The sequence below is a fragment of the Lissotriton vulgaris genome, unplaced genomic scaffold, assembly GCF_964263255.1.
Source record: "Lissotriton vulgaris unplaced genomic scaffold, aLisVul1.2 SCAFFOLD_301, whole genome shotgun sequence".
Classification (NCBI taxonomy): domain Eukaryota; kingdom Metazoa; phylum Chordata; class Amphibia; order Caudata; family Salamandridae; genus Lissotriton; species Lissotriton vulgaris.
This window is the reverse complement of record NW_028244321.1, coordinates 85,819-92,500: the sequence shown is the minus strand read 5'-3', so window position 1 is coordinate 92,500 and position 6,682 is coordinate 85,819. Positions and strand designations below refer to the sequence as shown.

Below are 6,682 nucleotides of genomic sequence, written 5' to 3'. Positions count from 1 at the left end.
CTTAGCTCATTGAATTAAAGTATAAACTTCTGCCATGTGTGAGTGGTAAAGGCTTGTTAATTTTGTTGCTTTTCAAATTCACGTCTGACAACAAGACGAAGGAACATTGGGGCATCAGACGCTTTGGAAAGTAGCCACCAACCGCAGAGAAAGAGAGAAAGAGGGAAAAGACAGTATGAGGTGTGGAGAAAACAGCAGCAGGTGCAAGGAGCTCAAATGAGATTAATGGCGCCTAAATAGAGCACGTAAAGGAACAGTTACAAATCTAAGAAAAGGGAAAGAAAAGACTAGGAAAAAACACAGAAAGAGCTTGTAGATGAAATTCTCTTCCAGGAACAGCAGGTTAAGAGAAATTACACAGGGAGCAGTTAAGCTTGTAACACGGGGGAGAATAGAAAAGAAAATGCAGTTTTATGAAGTGTGTTTGCCTAATCCAGCTAGCACTTTTATTTTATTTCTCTATTTGCTTCTTTTATTGGTAAAGTAAGTTTCAAGTGCATGCACAGGTATGACCGAGAGAGCCAGGGTATAATAATTTGAAGCGTTTGCACCAGCGCTAATGAAGGACGAGAGTTATAGCAAAGATATGAAAGGGGGAGCGATAATAAATATGTGATATGGCAATAGTGACACCAAAATAAGCCACCTATTTATAAAACTGACATGGAAGAAATACTAAAGGTTAACTTCTGAAATTGTAGCCGATGTTAAAAAGATTCTCGTTGTCGGCAGGATTCGATCCTGCACGGGGAGACCCCAATGGATTTCTAGTCCATCGCCTTAACCACTCGGCCACAACAACTGACTGCAAGGTGTGTGCACATAATCTGTATGCAAGTTTTCAAGGTGTCCCACGGCAAATTCCTGATATTCTGCAATGCACTTTTTAAAAATAAGGTTTTTTTCAGCAGGCACATTCTCTCCTAAAAACAAAAATTGCATGCGTATATCTCTAGTTTGGAATACCATAGGCTTGCATGCATACTCTCATGGGTCACTCAAGTTTTTTGGACCCTATTGCACTCTGTTTTCGTGCTGCTTTTAGTATATGTCCCATATTAAAGAAGTCTACCATCTTTGAGTATTTGAGGCTCCTTTGTAAGTGCTTTATATTTTTTCCTTGAAGAGCTATATAATAAAGGGGTCCGGGAAGGATTGCATTTATGGAAGATAAAAGAAGGCCCACTTGTCTCACCAAATGCTGTAGAGAAACCTGATGTTTAACTCATGTTATCCTTAGTTCGTTTTTGTTAGACCTTGCATTCTTAAGGTGGTCCCAACCCCACCTTATTGCTTTTCACCTCCGCATTTTGCTGTATCTTTTTGTTGGCCTTAGGACTCTGATCACTTTATCGCTACTAATCAGTGCTGAAGTGCACGTGCTTCTTCCCTAATCATGTGTATAATTGGAGTATACCTGACTGACAGATTTAATTTACTTGAAAGCCCCTTGTAAAGTGGTATACCATATACCCAGGGACTGATTGTGCCGCCCAAAGAAATAGCATTTCAAACCTGTCTCAAGCCTGCTACTGCAGTGCCTGTGCTGCAGTGTACTGCCACTTCGACTTGGCATTTAAAACTACTTGCCAAGCCTTAAACTCCAATTTTATTACATATCAGTAACCCCTAAGGTAGGCCCTAGGTAGTCCTAGGGGCATCATGCTATGTAAGTAAAAGGTAAGACATGTACTGTGGTATTTTGTATGTCCTAGTAGTATCAAACAGTCTATTACATTTTTCACTACTGTGAGGTCTGCCCCTCTCATAGGTTAGCATTGGGTATTCCCTTATACTTTTTGGGGGGTAATTCCATATCAGAGAGGAGAAGCTTTATTTATTTATTGATAAATCCTATCTACTGGTGAGGTTGGATTTAATCTTACTATTGTATAAATGCCATTTTTAGAGAGTGAGCATTTCTCTGCACTTACTGCTCTATTTGCATTGAAACCTGTCTTCGATTGACGTCTGGATTGGGCTGCGAGACAGCTACGTATGTGCATTCCCTGTAGACAGCCACAACACAGGTCACTCAACTGCAACTGCATTCATCTGCATTCTGATTGGCCTGGGGGAGAGCTCCGCTCCCCTTACCGCAAATATGTTCAAGAACGATAATTTATGTCAGTAAGTACAGTATACCTACATCTTATAATCATGTGTGTTTAAATAATTTGTTGTTAGATCGTTTAAATATTGAAAAGGATCTGTTTTTAATAGACATTTTACAAAAACAACTGGTACATTTGGGAATTCTGTAAAGGAAAAACCCAACTGCCGTGACATTGCCAACCACAATGCCGTGACTCGGATTCGAACAGAGGTTGCTGCGGCCACAACGCAGAGTACTAACCACTATACGATCACGGCGAGCTACTTGGGCTCAATAACGTACAGTGACATGAAGAAATTATAATTCGGAACACTCAGGGCTACTCCTGTGATAGGCTGAATGTGTTCATTGCTTCCTCATTCCTTATACAAAGGCTTTATCTCCTCAGTGGTTGATAGGCTGAAACCGTTTCCTGGCCGCCTGCTTGTGAACTGGCAGGAGTCAAAGATCACACATACACTGGTGGGCCTGTGATGGGACACCAATGCAGAGAAACACACCTGGCGCAGATATTCTATTCTGTTTATTAGACCTGCATCTCCCCTGTACCTCCTCAAGCCATCTGTATGTGAAGCAAGAAAGAGTTAAGGAACGGTCCATCTACACTTTTATTGGGAGGATGCTGCCGTGAGCTCCTCCCAGCTAATCACACAAACAGCAGTAAAGCAAGATAACTACACAGTTAGGGGGGACTGCATGGTTAGGTTTTTGAGGAATTATTGAAACTGACCTCAGTGACCCATAATCAGAGCTGTGGCTAATGACTGCATGCCTAATTATGATGAAGCAAGCACCATGGCTCGTAGGGGCCCCACAACACACTTTTCTTAGCTCATTGAATTAAAGTATAAACTTCTGCCATGTGTGAGTGGTAAAGGCTTGTTAATTTTGTTGCTTTTCAAATTCACGTCTGACAACAAGACGAAGGAACATTGGGGCATTAGACGCTTTGGAAAGTAGCCACCAACCGCAGAGAAAGAGAGAAAGAGGTAAAAGACAGTATGAGGTGTGGAGAAAACAGCAGCAGGTACAAGGAGCTCAAATGAGATTAATGGCGCCTAAATAGAGCACGTAAAGGAACAGTTACAAATCTAAGAAAAGGGAAAGAAAAGACTAGGAAAAAACACAGAAAGAGCTTGTAGATGAAATTCTCTTCCAGGAACAGCAGGTTAGGAGAAATTACACAGGGAGCAGTTAAGCTTGTAACACGGGGGAGAATAGAAAAGAAAATGCAGTTTTATGAAGTGTGTTTGCCTAATCCAGCTAGCACTTTTATTTTATTTCTCTATTTGCTTCTTTTATTGGTAAAGTAAGTTTCAAGTGCATGCACAGGTATGACCGAGAGAGCCAGGGTATAATAATTTGAAGCGTTTGCACCAGCGCTAATGAAGGACGAGAGTTATAGCAAAGATATGAAAGGGGGAGCGATAATAAATATGTGCTATGGCAATAGTGACACCAAAATACGCCACCTATTTATAAAACTGACATGGAAGAAATACTAAAGGTTAACTTCTGAAATTGTAGCCGATGTTAAAAAGATTCTCGTTGTCGGCAGGATTCGAACCTGCGCAGGGAGACCCCAATGGATTTTTAGTCCATCGCCTTAACCACTCGGCCACAACAACTGACTGCAAGGTGTGTGCACATAATCTGTATGCAAGTTTTGAAGGTGTCCCACAGCAAATTCCTGATATTCTGCAATGCACTTTTTAAAAATAAGGTTTTTTTCAGCAGGCACATTCTCTCCTAAAAACAAAAATTGCATGCGTATATCTCTAGTTTGGAATACCATAGGCTTGCATGCATACTCTCATGGGTCACTCACGTTTTTTGGACCCTATTGCACTCTGTTTTCGTGCTGCTTTTAGTATATGTCCCATATTAAAGAAGTCTACCATCTTTGAGTATTTGAGGCTCCTTTGTAAGTGCTTTATATTTTTTCCTTGAAGAGCTATATAATAAAGGGGTCCGGGAAAGATTGCATTTATGGAAGATAAAAGAAGGCCCACTTGTCTCACCAAATGCTGTAGAGAAACCTGATGTTTTACTCATGTTATCCTTAGTTCGTTTTTGTTAGACCTTGCATTCTTAAGGTGGTCCCAACCCCACCTTATTGCTTTTCACCTCCGCATTTTGCTGTATCTTTTTGTTGGCCTTAGGACTCTGATCACTTTATCGCTACTAATCAGTGCTGAAGTGCACGTGCTTCTTCCCTAATCATGTGTATAATTGGAGTATACCTGACTGACAGATTTAATTTACTTGAAAGCCCCTTGTAAAGTGGTATACCATATACCCAGGGACTGATTGTGCAGCCCAAAGAAATAGCATTTCAAACCTGTCTCAAGCCTGCTACTGCAGTGCCTGTGCTGCAGTGTACTGCCACTTCGACTTGGCATTTAAAACTACTTGCCAAGCCTTAAACTCCAATTTTATTACATATCAGTAACCCCTAAGGTAGGCCCTAGGTAGTCCTAGGGGCATCATGCTATGTAAGTAAAAGGTAAGACATGTACTGTGGTAGTTTGTATGTCCTAGTAGTATCAAACAGTCTATTACATTTTTCACTACTGTGAGGTCTGCCCCTCTCATAGGTTAGCATTGGGTATTCCCTTATACTTTTTGGGGGGTAATTCCATATCAGAGAGGAGAAGCTTTATTTATTTATTGATAAATCCTATCTACTGGTGAGGTTGGATTTAATCTTACTATTGTATAAATGCCATTTTTAGAGAGTGAGCATTTCTCTGCACTTACTGCTCTATTTGCATTGAAACCTGTCTTCGATTGACGTCTGGATTGGGCTGCGAGACAGCTCCATATGTGCATTCCCTGTAGACAGCCACAACACAGGTCACTCAACTGCAACTGCATTCATCTGCATTCTGATTGGCCTGGGGGAGAGCTCCGCTCCCCTTACCGCAAATATGTTCAAGAACGATAATTTATGTCAGTAAGTACAGTATGCCTACATCTTTTAATCATGTGTGTTTAAATAATTTGTTGTTAGATCGTTTAAATATTGAAAAGGATCTGTTTTTAATAGACATTTAACAAAAACAACTGGTACATTTGGGAATTCTGTAAAGGAAAAACCCAACTGCCGTGACATTGCCAACCACAATGCCGTGACTCGGATTCGAACCGAGGTTGCTGCGGCCACAACGCAGAGTACTAACCACTATACGATCAAGGCGAGCTACTTGGGCTCAATAACGTACAATGACATGAAGAAATTATAATTCGGAACACTCAGGGCTACTCCTGTGATAGGCTGAATGTGTTCATTGCTTCCTCATTCCTTATACAAAGGTTTTATCTCCTCAGTGGTTGATAGGCTGAAACCGTTTCCTAGCCGCCTGCTTGTGAACTGGCAGGAGTCAAAGATCACACATACACTGGTGGGCCTGTGATGGGACACCAATGCAGAGAAACACACCTGGCGCAGATATTCTATTCTGTTTATTAGACCTGCATCTCCCCTGTACCTCCTCAAGCCATCTGTATGTGAAGCAAGAAAGAGTTAAGGAACGGTCCATCTACACTTTTATTGGGAGGATGCTGCCGTGAGCTCCTCCCAGCTAATCACACAAACAGCAGTAAAGCAAGATAACTACACAGTTAGGGGGGACTGCATGGTTAGGTTTTTGAGGAATTATTGAAACTGACCTCAGTGACCCATAATCAGAGCTGTGGCTAATGACTGCATGCCTAATTATGATGAAGCAAGCACCATGGCTCGTAGGGGCCCCACAACACACTTTTCTTATCTCATTGAATTAAAGTATAAACTTCTGCCATGTGTGAGTGGTAAAGGCTTGTTAATTTTGTTGCTTTTCAAATTCACGTCTGACAACAAGACGAAGGAACATTGGGGCATCAGACGCTTTGGAAAGTAGCCACCAACCGCAGAGAAAGAAAGAGGGAAAAGACAGTATGAGGTGTGGAGAAAACAGCAGCAGGTACAAGGAGCTCAAATGAGATTAATGGCGCCTAAATAGAGCACGTAAAGGAATAGTTACAAATCTAAGAAAAGGGAAAGAAAAGACTAGGAAAAAACACAGAAAGAGCTTGTAGATGAAATTCTCTTCCAGGGACAGCAGGTTAAGAGAAATTACACAGGGAGCAGTTAAGCTTGTAACACGGGGGAGAATAGAAAAGAAAATGCAGTTTTATGAAGTGTGTTTGCCTAATCCAGCTAGCACTTTTATTTTATTTCTCTATTTGCTTCTTTAATTGGTAAAGTAAGTTTCAAGTGCATGCACAGGTATGACCGAGAGAGCCAGGGTATTATAATTTGAAGCGTTTGCACCAGCGCTAATGAAGGACGAGAGTTATAGCAAAGATATGAAAGGGGGAGCGATAATAAATATGTGATATGGCAATAGTGACACCAAAATAAGCCACCTATTTATAAAACTGTCATGGAAGAAATACTAAAGGTTAACTTCTGAAATTGTAGCCGATGTTAAAAAGATTCTCGTTGTCGGCAGGATTCGAACCTGCGCGGGGAGACCCCAATGGATTTCTAGTCCATCGCCTTAACCACTCGGCCACAACAAC

At 41.3% G+C, this 6,682-nt stretch overlaps 3 non-coding genes across 3 annotated transcripts; all 3 read right to left on the bottom strand.

Annotated features, from left to right (window-relative positions):
- Window positions 1-720: 720 nt before the first annotated feature.
- On the bottom strand, window positions 721-802 carry TRNAS-AGA (transfer RNA serine (anticodon AGA)). The gene has a single exon. It is a non-coding gene; the product is annotated as a tRNA-Ser (tRNA).
- Window positions 803-3,662: 2,860 nt separating this feature from the next.
- TRNAF-AAA (transfer RNA phenylalanine (anticodon AAA)) lies at window positions 3,663-3,744 on the bottom strand. Its single transcript has one exon. It is a non-coding gene; the product is annotated as a tRNA-Phe (tRNA).
- A 2,856-nt stretch (window positions 3,745-6,600) lies between these two features.
- TRNAS-AGA (transfer RNA serine (anticodon AGA)) lies at window positions 6,601-6,682 on the bottom strand. The gene has a single exon. It is a non-coding gene; the product is annotated as a tRNA-Ser (tRNA).